Source organism: Vulpes lagopus, chromosome X (assembly GCF_018345385.1).
Source record: "Vulpes lagopus strain Blue_001 chromosome X, ASM1834538v1, whole genome shotgun sequence".
Taxonomy (NCBI): Eukaryota; Metazoa; Chordata; class Mammalia; order Carnivora; family Canidae; genus Vulpes; species Vulpes lagopus.
Genome location: NC_054848.1, coordinates 91,776,854 through 91,794,111, shown reverse-complemented (window position 1 = coordinate 91,794,111; position 17,258 = coordinate 91,776,854). Strand labels below are relative to the sequence as shown.

At 43.6% G+C, this 17,258-nt stretch overlaps 1 protein-coding gene across 2 annotated transcripts in view; it reads right to left on the bottom strand.

Annotated features, from left to right (window-relative positions):
* The window catches only part of SOWAHD (sosondowah ankyrin repeat domain family member D), a 48,229-nt gene that overhangs the window by 11,414 nt on the left and 19,557 nt on the right, over positions 1 to 17,258 (bottom strand). Inside the window, exon 2 of one of the 2 annotated variants that reach the window (XM_041740715.1) lies at positions 6,634 to 7,454. The exons of the other annotated variant lie outside the window; for it this stretch is intronic. The gene's annotated coding sequence lies outside the window, so the exon portion shown is untranslated. Of the gene's footprint in view, positions 1 to 6,633; positions 7,455 to 17,258 lie in introns of those variants that run through there. 2 annotated transcript variants of the gene reach the window in all.

The following is a 17,258-nucleotide window of genomic DNA, read 5'->3' as shown; positions in this document are numbered from 1 at the left end:
TTTTTTTAAAAAAAATAGTGTGGCTGGTTTGAATAAAGAACCAATTTTCAAATTTTTAATTATTATAAAGCTCTGTGTGGCTAATGGCTCTTATACCTTATGATAATGGAAAGTGAATATATGTGTCATCCTTATACCTGTAAGCACACTTTTTAAGTAGCACGTTATTAAATAGCATCTTTATCTGCTATTCCATAATGCCAGTTTTCAAGTAGGAATCCTCTGAACCAGTGGTTATCAAATTGCCTGATTTTGTGCAGCCTGTGAGCTAAATTTCTGCATTATTGTTGAAAGAAATCAAAAGACTTGACACTTAATAAATTTAGATTTACAGGGTGATAATGTGCCAGGCACTGTTCTAGGTACTTGGGATTAGTTGGTGGATAGATAATATCTGTTAGGCTAGTAATAGGCCAATTCAGAAGCTAGAGCAAATGTCTGGAAAATGGAAGGAAAAGTTCCTTATAATTACCTGTGGAATGAAGGTGAATTCAGTTTGGTGGCAACCCTATATCTAGTTTGTAAGGACCCTCTGCTGGATGTAGCAGAGGAGCAAGTAGTAGGAGTGGTATGGTATGGGGGACGCTAACCTAGAACCCCACTAGGAGGCTCTGATGACTATAGTTTGACTAAGGACCACTGCCAGAAATTGGAAGAGTGGGCTATAGAATGCCAACTAACCAACCTAGGAACCTGGGAGCTGCTGCTGTGTGGATAGCACTGTTACCCTGCTAAAAGTGCTCTCTAGGGCCAAAGTAGAGGGACCTGATCTAATTGGCAGTCGTGATGTTTTAGAGCATTAAAAATAGCCTCACTATTCAGAATAGGTTGGGACAAGGCAAAGGTGGCACTGGTGGCAGAGTGAGCTGCTCTCCCAACCCTAAATGAGTAGTGTTAGAAATGAAAAGGGGAAATGATGTGGACAGGAGGGTTGGTTATACATACCGGGTTACTTAGGAGCTGGGGAATTAGGCGCCAGTTCTGGCTCCATTGGCCCCACTCTAGCTCAAACAATCGCCCCGTTATTTGATTTCCCAGCTGTGAAGGACTAGGTCAGTGCTTCCTGAAGGGGGGAATAACGGGAGTTTTGAGACATTTAAGATCCCCTTTTACAAACTACAACAGGCGTCGCACTAGAGGTCAGTTTTTGGAGGACATGAGGTTGACCCTGTGTTGATACTACCCACCCCTTGCTGGCTGGCTGAGAAGCAGGCAGCAGCAGAAGTCAGTGCGGAGTGCGTAAGGATTGCAGAGTTGGGATTCAAATCCTGCTCTTCCTTTGCCAGATGTAAGCCTTGGTGTCTTCAGGGATGTGAGGCTGGTGGGAGCTCCCTCACAGGGCTGGGAGGATGAACTGTAATAGTACACAGCATTTGGTTTGGTACTTGACTAAGAAAAGAGGAATGGGGAGTGAGCAGGATTAAAGGTTGAGTGTGGATCCCTCCCCAGCAGATATGAGCGATGAGCTGCATAAAGCTAAAGTAAGAGAGTGGGGAGGGGCAGATGGTCAAGGGAGAGGTCAGGCTGAGCTGGCTTGGAGCTTGCTCCAGTGTCAGCCTCTGGATAGATGCCAGTTCCCTTCCAATTCCAGGATTCTAATTTGGAGTACATGAACCCCTCTAGGGCTTGGATAGGAGGCATGGCAACATGAGAGTGAAAATCCTGAACCAGTGGGTCGCCTGGGTGGCTTGGTGGTTGAGCATCTGCCTTTGGCTCAGGGCATGATTCCGGGTCCAGGATCAAGGCCCGCATCTGGCTCCCCATGGGAAACCTGCTTCTCCCTCTGCCTATGTCTCTGCCTGTTTTTCTGTGTCTCTCATGAATGAATGAATGAATGAATGAATGAATGAATGAATGAATGAAAAAGAAAGAAAGAAGAAAGAAAGAAAGAAAATCCTGAACCAGCTGTGCAAACTTGATCTCTTACAAGACTTCTTCAAAATCAGGCACCTGGGTGGCTCAGTTGGTTAAGTGCCTTCTTCTCAGATCATGATCCCAGGGTCCTGGGATCAAGCCCCACATCAGGCTCCCTGCTCAGCGGGGAGCCTGCCTCTCCCTCTTCCCACCTGCCACCTCCCCCTGCCCTAGCTCGAGCGCACTCTCTCTCTCAAATAAATCTTTAAAAAGAGAGAAATAGTTCTCCAAAATCATACCTACCTTGGGTTTCTAAGGATTTGATAACGTCTGTAAAAATCAGTTGTACCAGGTATTCTCTCATTGTACAGATTAAAAAAGGTTTGCAGCTCTATTCCTGCTAATAGCAATAACATTTTGAGTGCTTAACCTGCCAGGTAGATGGTGTTAGCAGGAATGGCAATGAGAACCAGACTGAACAGAGTGAAACATTAACTATTTACACTTCACTGATCCTGTTCTATTCCAGAGAAGTGAACATCAAACCCTAGCCCACGTGAAACCCTGGTGGGTGTTTGGGCAGCCAGAGGGGAGTATGGCCCGCAAGAGTACTGTGGTCAAGACTAACGTGCACCTGTGTGTGTGCCTGTGTCCATCATATGTCCGTGTCTGAGAGCGGAGGGAGGGAGGCAGACCTTCATCAGAGAAAACTGATTGGGCTGAACACAAAAAATGGTTTGACAGCCATTCTTCATTGGGAGCCGTTTTGCTGCTTGCAACCCTCCCTGCCCTGCCCAGGGGACATTTGACAATGCCCGGAGACCCCTTTGCTTCCAACAATGGAAAGGAAGGTGCCACTGACGGCTAGTGGATAGAGACCAGGGATGCTGCTAAACATCCTACAATACACCAGCATGCCCCCACAGCAAAGAATTGCCCAGCCCAAAATGTCAATTGTGACGATTTTGAGAAATCTTGGTTGTTTTTTTTAAAAGATTTTATTTATTCATTCATGAGAGACACACAGAGAGAGGCAGAGACATAGGCAGGGACTCAACCCCAGGATCCTAGGATCATGACCTGAGCCACTCAGGCGTCCTGACAAATCCTGGTTTACATGCTGCAGTGAGCCAGAGTGAGCTTTTTGAGACACAGATCTGCTCAGCACACCACTCCCCTTTCCCAACACTTCATACTACTCTTGAGGCAAGTCTTTTTTTTTTTTTAAGATTGTATTTATTTATTAGAGAAAAAGCACGAGGGGGGAGAAGCAGAGGGAGAGGGAGAGCAGGCTCGATCCCTGGACCCTGGGATCATGACCTGAACCAAAGGCAGACGCTTCACCAACTGGCCATCCAGGCACCCCTGGCGCAAGTCAATATGGCCTAAAAGAAGTGCAGAATGGTTCCTACCCTCTCTTGACTCTAAGCTGGATCCAGCCATGTTGGCTTCTTCATCTCCCAGAGTACCAAGCGCCATCTTGCCTTAGAGCCTTCCCACGTACTATTCCCTGTAACGAATGCTCTTCCTCTTTACCTTTTGAAACTCCCATTTGTCCTTCATGTCTCAATCCAGTTTTCACCTCCACAGAGATCTTCCCTGACGACCCACCCCACTCTCCTCTCAATCCAGTTTGGTCCTTCTGCTTTAGTACCTCTGACATCAGTCTGTAGGTTTCCTTCAAACTGGAACTAGATGGGATCCCTGGGTGGCGCAGCGGTTTGGCGCCTGCCTTTGGCCCAGGGCGTGATCCTGGAGACCCAGGATTGAATCCCATGTCGGGCTCCCAGTGCATGGAGCCTGCTTCTCCCTCTGCCTGTGTCTCTGCCTCTCTCTCTCTCTCTCTCTCTCTCTGTGACTATCATAAATAAAAAAAATAATAAATTAAAAAAGAAATTATTAAAAAGAAAAAAAAAACTGGAACTAGAAAGAAATGTGTTGGTTAACTATCTGCCTCTCTCACTAGACTGCGCTCTGCAAGAATAGGGATGGGTTTTGTCCTGCTCGCTGCTGATTGCTTTCTCCTAACAGCATTTGGCACAAAGTTGGTGCTCAATAAATGTACTGAATGAGCAAGTGAATGAATGAAGGGGGAGAACAGGCATGCAAGTGAGCAAGAGCAGGACAAGTCGTATACCTTAACACATATGCAAAGAGTGAGGGAGCAAGGACTTGCCGGGGAGTTGGAGAAGGCCTCAGCCGGGTTCCCAAGGAGACAAATTGTGAGCCCACCCCCCCAAACACACACAGTGGGTAGGTAGCTGGGTATAGGGTGCTAGAGAAAGGACCTGGAGAATGGGGCATGCCATGCATTGGAAATGGCACTGTTGACACCACTCACCCTCTTGTAGGGGTACTTCCTTCACCACACCAGCAGGCACTTGTCCCTGACAAGGCCACTTGGGACTGCGCGTCTAAGTTGCTGATAGAGACTGGCTGGAGCGGCCAGACCGGACTTGGCTCTCAGCCTGACCTTAAATGAAACTGTTCTCTCAATCAGTTGGAAAAATTTAGATTCCAGCAGAGCTGAAAATACAGATATCTTAGAGAGGCTGCAGAAAGACAAAGATGCACGTAAAGTAGCAAGCAGGGAAATGTCAGAGAAGCATCCCAAAAAAGCAAAGACCAGCAGCGCGGGCCAGACCCAAGTCATTTCCTAGAAAAAGCAAAGAAAAAGAGGAAGTTTAAAATTTAACACACAGGGCAGCCCTAGTGGCTCAGCACTTTAGTGCTGCCTTCAGCTCAGGGCCTAATCCTGGAGACCCGGGATCGAGTCCCATGTCAGGCTCCCTGCATGGAGCCTGCTTCTCCCTCTGCCTGTGTCTCTGCCTCCCTCTCTCTCTCTCATGAATAAATAAATAAAATCTTAAAAAAAATAAAATAAAATTTAACACACACCCCCAAAAAAATCTGGATTAACACCTCCCTCCCCAAAAGTCTGGAAGCATAGGCTATTTTTAAAATTCTATTAAAATATAACATACAGAAATGTATACTTATTTATTATAAGTGTATAACTCGATGAATTTTTGAAGAGTGAATCCAATTGTGTCACCACCATCCAAGTCAGGAAATAGAACGTGATCAGCATTCCAGAAGCCCCCCTTGGGAACCCTTCCAGTCACTATCACCCCCAAATGTAACCACTGTCCCAATATCTAACAGCAGAGAGTAGTCTTGCCTATTTTTGCACTTTATATGAATGGAATAATTGACTTTGCACTTACTGTGTCTAATTTCTTTTACTCATTGACCATCATATGCGACTTTGTTATTGCATGCAGTTGTAGATGACTCATTCTCATGGCTATAATTGATTAACCTTAAAAATAAAACTCAGTTATTTTACCAGCAAAAATGGGTTTATTCAGGAATAGCAGATAATTGCATTTCAGGACACGCAAACCAAGGCAAAAGCAGCAAACAAGTTGATGAAGGCTCAGTTGGAAAGGAGAGAGTTGGGAGGGGCGGTTACAAACAAAAAGTCCATTGGAGTAAACTGACAACTCAAAGCCTGGTGGCTTTTCAATGGAAGGGTTGTAACAGTTGCTCATTGGCAGAGCAAGGAGAAAATCATTCTTCCTCTTCCTGGGGTAGTAAAGTATACAGGCTTCTTCCTGTGGGCAGTGCAAGGTCCTGCTAGGTCCTGCTAGGGTCTGCAATTGACCACGAATGATAGGGTATAGGAGCTTGCCTTTTTGGCCTCCTGACTCCATTTTATTTTTATTATTTTTAAAAGATTTTATTTATTTTGGGAAGTTGGGGGAGAGACAGAGGAGGAAGGAGGGGGAGAAAGAATCCAAACCCAATTCCACCCTGAGCGTGGAACCTGTGGTGGGGCTGGGCCTGGAGCTTGATCCTACCACGGGGAGATCACAGCCTGAGCTGCAACCAAGAGTCAGATGCATGACTGGCTGAGCCACCCAGGTGCCCCTCCTGCCTCCATTTTAAATGAAGTTTCCTTTTATCAATTTTCACAAGTGTTCCAGTGTGTGACTATAACACAATTTATTTCCCCATTTTCCTCTTGATCGGCATTTGGATAGTTTCCAGTTCAGGGCCTTTACAGAGCTGCTCTGAACATCTTGGTACATATCTTTTGTTGAACATGTGTATGCATTTCATTACAAGTGATTTAGTTTTCATTTTATATTTCTTGGGATGTATAGACATAACAAAAATGTTTTTATAATGAGAAGAAAGCTAATTAAAATTTCTACAAGGAACATGTGTTTATAATCAGAAAAAAAAATTTAAGGAACAGGAAAAGTAAACAACTTTCAGGGTTAAAATGGAGCCACTCACATATGTTGCTTTATTTTTTAAGTGGGATGTTATTTATTTTTTTTAAAATTTTTTTTTTAATTTTTTATTTATTTATGATAGTCACAGAGAGAGAGAGAGGCAGAGACACAGGCGGAGGGAGAAGCAGGCTCCATGCACTGGGAGCCTGATGTGGGATTCGATCCTGGGTCTCCAGGATCGCGCCCTGGGCCAAAGGCAGGCGCCAAACCGCTGCGCCACCCAGGGATCCCTGTTATTTATTTTTTAAAAGATTTTATTCATTTATTCATGAGATACAGAGAGAAAGAGGCAGAGACACAGGCAGAGGGAGAAGCAGGCTCCATGCAGGGAGCCTGATGTGGGAATCAATCCTGGGACTCCAGGATCAAGCCCTGGGCCAAAGATAGGCACTAAACCACTGAGCCACCCAGGGATCCCTTTTTTTTTTTAAAGTGGGGTGTTTAATATAAGCCTTCAAAGGTGTCTCATGGAACCCAAGGGCAGGGGACAGCCATGCTTTAAGAAGAACCAGAACCAGGGTCTTGAAAGCCATTAAGAAGCCAGGCAATCTGTGCTCCCTCTGGGGCCTTTCTTTCAGCTTCTTTCTGAATGTCCACTTTATCCTTGTCTTCCTTGGCAGACCTGTTTCCTCTGCTTCTCTTAGAGCAAAGCCAAACATGGCATCCACTCTGTCCCAGAGAGGACTGGGTAGGAATCTCTAAATCCCGACAGCAAGATCATGAGAGGGTGAGCCTGATTGGCCCAGCCAAGAATCAGTCAACTATAGATGAATGGCAGGGTTCTTTTTTTTTTAAATTTTTATTTATTTATGATAGAGAGAGAGAGAGAGAGAGGCAGAGACACAGGCAGAAGGAGAAGCAGGCTCCATGCACCAGGAGCCCGACGTGGGACTCGATCCCGGGTCTCCAGGATCGCGCCCTGGGCCAAAGGCAGGCACCAAACCGCTGCGCCACCCAGGGATCCCCAATGGCAGGGTTCTGTGTATGTAAGCATGACTGCCCAGTGGGTGGGCCGGTGCCTAGAGAGGGCCTTATGGACTGAGGTGACATCTCCCAAGAGCATCCCCAGCTCTGAGCTGGGAACAAGACAGCTGCACCACTAGTCCTGGGGTTGCTTCAAGAAATATCTTACTTCTCTGGGCCTCTGTCCTCTTCTGGTTGCTTCTCTTCACCCAGTGCTTTCTACAGTTCTTTATGTTGATTTTTGTTTAAGTTTGCTTTTCTGTGTATCTTCAGAAGTTTCCAAGAATACGGAGATGTGGGAAAGATGACATGTCAAGTAAACAAGAGATGGTCCTGAAATAAATTAGACAAGCTCATGAGCTGTGGGATTTGAAAAAGACCTACCCTTTTGACCTTAGACCAAATTCTTAGTTTGGGACACAAGGCCAGTTAGAAGTTCAGGCTAGAATAAAATGTTACTTCTCTTTAGAGACTTAAAGATAAGTCCCATGTTCTTTTTTTTTTTTATTTATTTATGATAGTCACAGAGAGAGAGAGAGGCAGAGACACAGGCGGAGGGAGAAGCAGGCTCCATGCACCGGGAGCCCGATGTGGGATTCGATCCCGGGTCTCCAGGATCGCGCCCTGGGCCAAAGGCAGGCGCCAAACCGCTGCGCCACCCAGGGATCCCTCTTTTTTTTTTTTTTAAATAAAGATTTTATTTATTTATTCATGAGAGACACAGAGAGAGAGAGAGAGGCAGAGGCACAGGCAGAGGGAGAAGCAGGCTCCATGCAGGGAGCCCAATGTGGGCCTTGATCCATGGACTCCAGGATCTCGCCCTGGGCAAAAGGCAGACGCTCAACCGCTGAGCCACCCAGGTGTTCCAAGTCCCATGGTCTTATCTGGAGCTACTTGTTCTGGAAGAAGCCCATGTGGCTGCCTTATATACTACATTTACATGGGTTCCAAACAGCACATGGTAGAGGCAACTTGTTTGATTGCTATCAATTCATTACTGTGGTTGTGTTTGAAAACATTTTTTAAAAAGTTTTTATTTATTTATTTGAGAGAGAGAGAGCACAAGCAGGGGGAGCAGCAGAGGGAGAAGGAGAAGCAGATTCTGCACTGAACAGGGAGCCCAATGTGGGGCTCAATCCCAGGACCCTGGGATCATGACCTGAGATGGAGGCAGAGGCTTAACCAACTGAGAAACACAGGCACCCCTTGTTTGAAAACATTTTCAAAAATACAGTGACCATAGGCGAAATTGTGTGCAGGACATACAGGAACGCTCTGTAATATTCTTGCAACTTTTCTGTAAATTTATAACTATTTGAAAATAAAACATTTATCTAAAAATAGAATGAAATAGGGGTGTTTGGCTGGCCCAGTTGGTAGAGCATGCAACTCTGGATCTCGGGGTTGTAAGTTCAAGTCCCACGTTGGGGGTATAGATTACTTAAAAATAAATCTAAAAAAGAAAAAGAAAAAAAAAAGAATGAAATAACCAACCAAACAGCTAAGCCTAGGGATGAAATTAATTAAATACACATTTTAGGGGCACTTGGCTGGCTCAGTTAGTAGAACATGCAACTCTTGATCTCGCGGTTGTGAGTTTGAGCCCCACATTGGGTGTACAGATTACTTAAAAAAAAAATCTTTTTAAGCCACACTTGGGTGGCTCAGTGGTTGAGCATCTGCCTTTGGCTCAAGTCATGATCCTGGAGTCCCTGGATCAAGTCAGGTGTTGGGCTCCCTGCATGGAGCCTGCTTCTCCCTCTGCCTATGTCTCTGCCTCTCTCTGTGTCTCTCATGAATAAATAAACAAAATCTAAAAAAAAAAAAAAAAAAAAAAAAAAAAAGAGTTCCTGGAATAAACCTGTCACCAATATTTTTTCTTTTTTCTTTTTCTTCCCTTCCTCCCTCCCTTTCTCCTTCCTTCCCTTCCTTTTTTACTTTCCTTTGCTTCCTTCTTTATCCTTTGACTGGATTGGGGAGGGGATAGACCTTTTCCATTTCAGCAGGCAGTTAAGAGAAAGCTCACACCGGTGCAGATATTTAGGAGCAAACTGAAAACTAAAAACTGAAAATGAATGAATAATAAATAAACTGCTATAAGACTCCCTAATTTATGGAAGCAGTGGAAGTCTGGAGGCCAGCACTATTAGGAAAGAGTAAAGGGTCCCAAGAAGATGAGGATGTTCATCTCCAAATAGGAAATGTCAACAATAACAAATATTTATAGAACATCTAGATGTGTCAAACAATATGCTGGCTGCTGGGGATACAGTGGTGAATAGGCTAGGCATGGACGCTGTATTGGGATCTCACAGTCTAGTCCAGTAGCCACACACACACACACACACACACACTTGCAAGTTTCTTGATTTAATACTTATGTGCGACACATATTTTTGTTTTATTCTATTTCATTAAAAATACATTTCATAACCCATTAATAGGTTGCATCCACAGTTTGAAAAACATTGATCTAGTCAGGGAAATAGACAAATAGACACACAGACACTTAATTATCCTACAGTTTTATAAGTGCAATGACAGAGAAGTATTTCTGGAGGCCAAGAGAAGTATTCTGAACTCATATATTTTAAATTAAAAGGTCTGGTTAAGCCTAGTGCCAAAACAGTATATGTCCCTAGTGTGAGATGTATTTTTATCCTTTATTTATCTTTTTTTCATTTTTGCTTTTTTAAAAAAGATTTTATTTATTTATTCATGAGAGACAGAGAGGGAGAGAGAGAGAGAGAGAGAGAGAGAGAGAGAGAGGCAGAGACATAGGCAGAGGGAGAAGCAGGCTCCACACAAGGAGCACAATGTGGGACTCGACCCCCAGATCCGGGGATCACACTCCGAGCTGAAGGCAGATGCCCAACCGCTAAGCCACCCAGGTGTCCCTCATTTTTACATGTTTTGTCTTTAATCACCAAAGTGACATTCCTATGTTTCTAATATGCATGCAACCATATACTTAGTATGTAATTTGGGGATCCCAGAATGGCGACATTTTATACAAATAAAAGCTTTGTGCTTTATAAGATTTTCACTGACATTTCAAAGAATACTAGGGACAGTACATTTTTCCATTATCTATTGCTGGGTAACAAACTATCCCTGAACTTAGTGGCCTAAAACATTTTGTTTCCATCATTATTTTATGAGTCAGTAACTTGAATAGGCCTTGACTGGATATTGGGAGCAACAGGGCCTGGAGAATCCACTCCCAGGATGGCCTCTTCACTTATGTTGAGAAGGGAAAATTTCCTCTACCCTTCAAGGTTCTTCTGACTGATCTAAGAATTGTCTTGCTATGAGACAGACTGACAAGGGACAATCAAATTTAATTATATATGTATGAGGAATCCAATAAACATGAGCATTCTAAAGACCAGTAAAATGAGGTATATATGTCATCCTGAATGAAGGATAAGAGGGTAGGGGCCTGGGACTTCAAAGAGAAGGAAAGCAACTGGCAGGAAGATAGAAAGGAATAAATGTTTGGTAAACATATAGTTTGCAAGGCCACACAGAAGCAATGGATCATAGAACTTAGATCAAACAGGCCTTGCTAGGTGCCTCCTTGTCTACCATACTTAGTTCATATTACACTGTAGTTATCTATGGTGTTAGTTCTCTTCTTGGAGCAGATTCTTCCTCCAAATTCTTTTAGGCAGCTGGAGGGAAGATCAAAGTTTCTTCCTCAGTCTTTTGGGCCTTGATTGTTTTCAGCTTGAAATAATCTGCGTGTAAAAGTGGCACATCTTGAGGTGATCGTTCTGAACCCCTACACTCACATGCTGAGCACCTTGGCATTCCTTGGTCTGTTTTCCTCCATATGGCGTCTCATCTCCCCAGGGCCTTTCCATGTAGCTTGGGCTTCTCACAACATGGAGATCTCAAGCTAGTTGACTGCTTACATGGCACCTGCTTGACCAAATGTTCCAAGAAACAAGACCTGGAAGCTGCTGACAGTCTCTTCTGACCTGAGCTCTGAAACGGGCAGCAGGAGCATGTTCATGGGAGTACAGACTGTGCAGTTGCACAGGGCTCTCTGCTGAGTTTGACGCCCTGCTTTTGCCATTTTGAAATTATTTTTTTAAATTATTCTATTTTTTTAAGTTTATTTATTGGGATGTCTGGGTGGCTCAGGTGAAGTGTCTGCCTTTGGCTCAGGTCATGATCCCAGAGTCCTGGGATCGAGCCCCGTGATGGGCTCTCTGCTCAACAAGGAGACGGCTTCCCCTTCTCCCTGCTGCTCTGCCTACTTGTGCTCTCTCTCATTCTCTGTCAAATAGTAAATAGAATCTTTTTTTAAAAAATGAAGTTTATGGGATCCCTGGGTGGCGCAGCGGTTTGGCACCTGCCTTTGGCCCAGGGCGCGATCCTGGAGACCCGGGATCGAATCCCACGTCAGGCTCCCGGTGCATGGAGCCTGCTTCTCCCTCTGCCTGTGTCTCTGCCTCTCTCTCTCTCTCTCTCTCTCTCTTTTAATAAAATTTAAAAAATGAAGTTGATTTATTTTTTTAGTAATCTCTATACCCCATGTTTATTTATTTTTTAGTAATCTTTATACTCGATACCTGATGTAATCAAGATCAAGAGTTGCATGCTTTTCCAACTGAGCCAACTAGGCACCCCACTATCTCAAAATTCTTTTTTTTAAAGATTTTATTTATTTATTCATAGACACACAGAGAGAGAGGCAGAGACACAGACAGAGGGAGAAGCAGGCTTCATGCACCGGGAGCCTGACGTGGGACCCGATCCCGGGTCTCCAGGATCACACCCCAGGCTGCAGGCGGCGCCAAACCGCTGCGCCACCGGGACTGCCCTCAAAATTCTTTTTTTTTTTCCCCTCAAAATTCTTAATACATGTTTATAAGGGATACATTATCAGTTTGGGCTCCGTCCAATATTTCTCTTTTGCTGTATTTATTGATCTAAGCATTACAGAACCCACCTGGATTCAAGGGAAGAGGATATAGAACCCACCATTGGGAAGAGTATCAAAGAACTCATGATCACCTTTAATCCTTCACAGCATGGTGTAAGAGAGGGCATAGAGTACTAAAATCAAGAAATCTGAGGTGTGGGGGTACCTGGCTGGCTTAGTCAGAAGAGCATGCGACTTTTGATCTCAGGGTCATGAGTTTGAGTCCCACATTGGATATAGAGATTACCTAAATAAATAAACTTTATTATTATTATTTTTTTTAATAAACAAACTTTTAAAAAAAAGAAATCTGAGGTCTAGTCCCAGTTTTATAGCTACAGTGGGCCTGCTCCTAACAACCAATTCAACTTTGGGGACTTTAGTTTCCTTCCACTTGAAATGAGGAAATTGCTTCTAAAGCCATGAACCTCTAGTGCCACATTTGTAACTCTAAATGTATCTGTGATATGGTATTCATTAGAGAAAGTGAAAAAAAAAGTGTTTCTACGGGGCTCACCAAAGGGAGAAAGGCATGGGAACAGAAGGCAAATGAACTACAAAAAAATGATTTAGTTTAATCAGAAGGACCTTGGATCTAAATTCAAGATCGACTGCCTCCAACTCCCACTTGTTCATTCCATAAACACCCATTATAGACTATGAGGTCGACCCTCAGTGCTGGGCGCTGGGTGCTGGGTGTTGGGCTGCAATGGTGAGCCACATCCACAGGCTCCCATCTTCACAGGCTCACAGTCTACAGGCGAGCATGCAGACATTTGCAGCTCTTAATGCTGAGTGCTGTGGTGAGGAAGGCATGAAATCCTTGTGTACCTGTCCTGAACATGGGAGGGGCTGAGGAAGAGCAAGCTGAGCTCTGAAGGCTGAAGAGGAGTTAGGTCTGAGAGATGGCGTGTGGCATGTTCATGTCCTATGCAGAAGAAGGAGACTGTGAAAAGGCCCAGTCAAGAGGAAGCTGGAAGACTTAGGGAACTGAGAGTCACTGTCTGTGGCGGAAGTACAGAGAAGTACATATTCGGTGGTGGCAGGAGAAGGTGCTGACAGAAATAGTGATGAGGGATGAGGCTGGAGACATAAGCAGGGGTCAGATCATGGGGAGCCTCTAAGTTTTGAGAGAGATTTTGGTTTTTTTTTTTTTTTTGAGAGAGAGATTTTGAATTCTATCCTGAGGCCCAGAAAAATATCGAAGGTTTCAAAGTTGGACAATGGTCTATCAGATTTGGGTTTAAGGAGTCATCAGGATTACTGTGTGGACTGCTGAGATCAGATTGGTTGGAAGTGGGGCAGGGTAGGCTAGGAGTAGACTGGTCAGAGGCTGTGGTTTGCAGTCTGGGTGAGTAATGATGGAGACTCCAGGATCACACCCTGGGCCAAAGGCAGGTGCTAAACTGCTGAGCTACCCAAGGATCGCCAGGAATTTTTTAAAAAAGAGTTCAGGGGTGCCTGGCTGGCTCATTGGTAGAGCATGCAACCCTTGAACTCACGGATGTGAGTTCATGCCCCACGTTGTGGGGAGAGAGTACTTAAAAAAAAAAAAAGAATTTAGATTCTGGAGAACACTTGGTTCTGGCTGTGAGACCTTGGGCAAGTCACTTACTCTCCCTGAGTCTCAGTTTCCTCAACTTTAAGATGGGAAAATTATGAGAACCTACTAAATTTGGTCTAACAATTAAAGGAGATAATGCATGTAATAGGCTTATTATTGTGCCTGGCACATAGGTAGGTAGCATTGCATAAATGGTAGCTATTATTATTATAACAGGAGCACAGGAGGAAAAGAATGGGTACACATGCAAGTCAGTTCATAGGCTTTGTTGCAGAAAGCTGAACAAATTATTTTTAGATATTTTATATATTTTTGATGAAATAAAAGGTGAGGTTATCTATGGAGGGCTATCTACTAATGTCTCTGGGAATAGAAAAGCCACTTATTTTGCACTGACTAGGAGATAGGATAGTCACTATCATAGAGGGTCAGCAAATTACCGGTCACTAGAATCATCAAGATTTGCTTTTAAATTAAAGTAAAAAAAAAGTGGGGTGCTTGGGTGGCTCAGTTGGTTGAGCACTGACTCTTGGTTTCAGCTCATGTCATGATCTCAGGGTCGTGAGATGGAGCCCTGCGTTGGGTTCCACACTTAGCAGGGAGTGTGCTTGGGATTCTCTCTCTTCCTCTCCCTGGGCCCCTCCCCCAGCTCCTACTCTCAGTCTCTCTCAAATAACCAAATCCTTTAAAAAAATTAAGTAGGGACACCTGGGTGGCTCAGCGGTTGAGCATCTGCCTTCGGCTCAGGGCATGATCCCAGGATCCGGGATTGAGTCCCACATTGGGCTCGCTGCATGGAGCCTGCTTCTCCCTCTGCCTTTGCCTGTTTCTCTCTCTGTGTGTCTCTCATTAGTAAATAAATAAAATCTTTTTAAAAAATCAAAGTAAAAATGGAAATAGCAAAATGACTCCTGATTTTGTAGCCTAGTACTGAAACTTGTATACAGTGCAGTCACAAGTATTTGTTCATCCGATCTTTTCCTGATCTAGTTTATTTTTTAAAAAATGATTTCAGGGCGGCTCAGTGGCTGAGCATCTGCTCTCAGCTCAGGGTGTGATCCCGGGGTCCTGGGATCGAGTCCCACATCGGGCTCCCTAAGGGGAGCCTACTTCTCCCTCTACCTGTGTCTCTGCCTCCTCTCTCTGTGCATCTCTCATGAATAAATAAATAAAATATTTTTTTTATGTGTGAATTATCCTATTTATTTATTTTTTTTTAAATTAACTTTTATTGGTGTTTAATTTACCAACATACAGAAAAACACCCAGTGCTCATCCCGTCAAGTGTCCACCTCAGTGCCCGTCACCCATTCCCCTCCAACACCCGCCCTCCTCCCCTTCCACCACCCCTAGTTCGTTTCCCAGAGTTAGGAGTCTTTATGTTCTGTCTCCCTTCCTGATATTTCCCAACATTTCTTTTCCCTTCCTTTATATTCCCTTTCACTATAAATAAAATATTTTTAAAAAAGATTTCATTTTTTGTCTTGTTTTTATTTTTTAAAAAGATTTTATTTGTTTATTTGACAGAGAGAGAGAGCACAAGCAGGGGGAGTGGCAGGCAGAGGGAGAGAGAGAATCAGGGTCCTCACCAAGCAAGGAGCCCAATGTGGGGCTCAATCCCATGACCACAGCATCATGACCTGAACTGAAGGCAGATGCTTAACCAACAGAGCCACGTAGGTGCCCTAAAGATTTTATTTTATTTTTAAAATAGTCTCTACACTCAACGTAGGGCTCAAACTTACAACCTTGAGATCAAGAGTCATGTGCTCTCCCATCTGAGCCAGACAGGTGCCCCCCTAATGCAGTTTTTTAAATAGACTTTCTAAAGAACAGTTTGAGATTTACCAAAAAATTGAGAAGACAATACAGAGTTAAAGTTCATGGTTTATTTGGATTTTCTTAGTTTTTATCTAATATTCTTTTCTGTTCCACGATTTCATCCACCTTGCATATAGTTATGTCCTTTTAGGCTCCTCTTGGCTGTGATAGTGTCTTGGACTTTCCTTTTTGATGACCTGGATAGTTTTTTTCTTTTTGGTCACTTTTTAAATTTTAAATTCAATTAATTAACATATAATTATTAGTTTCAGAGGTAGAGGTCAGTGATTCATCAGTGTTATATAATACTCAGTGCTGATTACATCACATGCCCTCCGTAATGTCCATCACCCAGTTACCCCATCCCCCCACCACCCTCCCTTCCAGACCTTGACAATTTTGAGGAGTACTGGTCAAATATTTTGTAGGATGCCCCTATATTGGATTATTTGATGTTTTTCTCATTTTTAGATGGAGGTTATAAGTTTTGGGGAGGAAGATGACAGAGAAAAAGTGCCATTCTCATCAGATCACATCAAGGGTACATACTATCAATATGATTTATCACCCTTGATATTGACCTTGATCACCTGGCTGAAGTAGTGTTGGTCAGGCTTCGCCACTGTAAAGTTACTTTCCTCCTTCTCAATTGTACTTCTTGGAAGGAAGTCACAATATGCTGCACTCTCTGAAGGAGTGGGAAGCAGACCATAAGGAAGGCATATCCCTATAAATTATTTGGAATAATTCTGCATGTGAGATTTGCCTCTTCTTTCCTATTTATTTATCTATTTATTTATTTGTTCTATCATTTCTTTATATCAAAATGGACATAGATATTTCTTTTTTTTTTTTTTTTTTTTTTTTTTAGATATTTCTTTTATACTTTGTGTTATAATCCACTACCTCCCCAGCCCTAGAATCAGTCATTTCTCCAAGGAAACAAGGAACTTTGGTTTCTTGTATTAGAGAATGGTATTAGAAACCATGATCTGGGGCAGCCGGGTGGCTCAGCGGTTTGGCACCACCTTCAGCCCAGGGCGTGATCCTGTAGACCCCAGATCGGGTCCCACATCGGGCTCCCTGCATGGGGCTTACTTCTCCCTCTGCCTGTGTCTCTGCCTCTCTCTCTCTCTCTCTCTCTCTCTCTCTCTGTCTCTCATGAATAAATAAAATATTTTAAAAAAAAAGTGAACTATGGATTTAATTACATCTGTAAAACCTTCACTGCAACACCTAGATTACTGTTTGAATAAATGAGGACTGTAGCCTAGCTAAGCTGACACATCAAAAAGACCATTCCATCTTTAAAAGGCTCCAAATCCTGGAGCACCTCATCCATTGACTGTGTTCCATAAATGTACATTTTCTGTATTACTGAGGAGTACCCTCTTATGAACTAAAGCTTTCAGACTGTTACATATTCAGAACAGAGGGTTTTTTTAAGTAAGCTCCATGTCCAATGTGGGGCCTAAACTCAAGACCCCAAGATTAGGAATCACATGCTCTACCAACTAAGCCAGCCAGGTACTCCCTAGGCTGTTACATATTCAGGATGCACCATAAAGTTCTTGCCTTCTTCAACTGAACTGCTGGATATTTTACTCTGGTCATAATCACCCAGGGCCTCCAATGTGAACATCATTTATCATACTGAGCTGAGCTCACAGGGATGTCTCAGGGCCTCTGCAGCCTGGAAAACACCTTACCCCCAAGCCCAGGAGCATCGTTACTCCACATCCTTTAGTTTATCTGCCAATTTTCTTTTTAAGTTCACTTATTTAGTTAGTAATCTCTACATCCAATGTGGGGCCTGAAC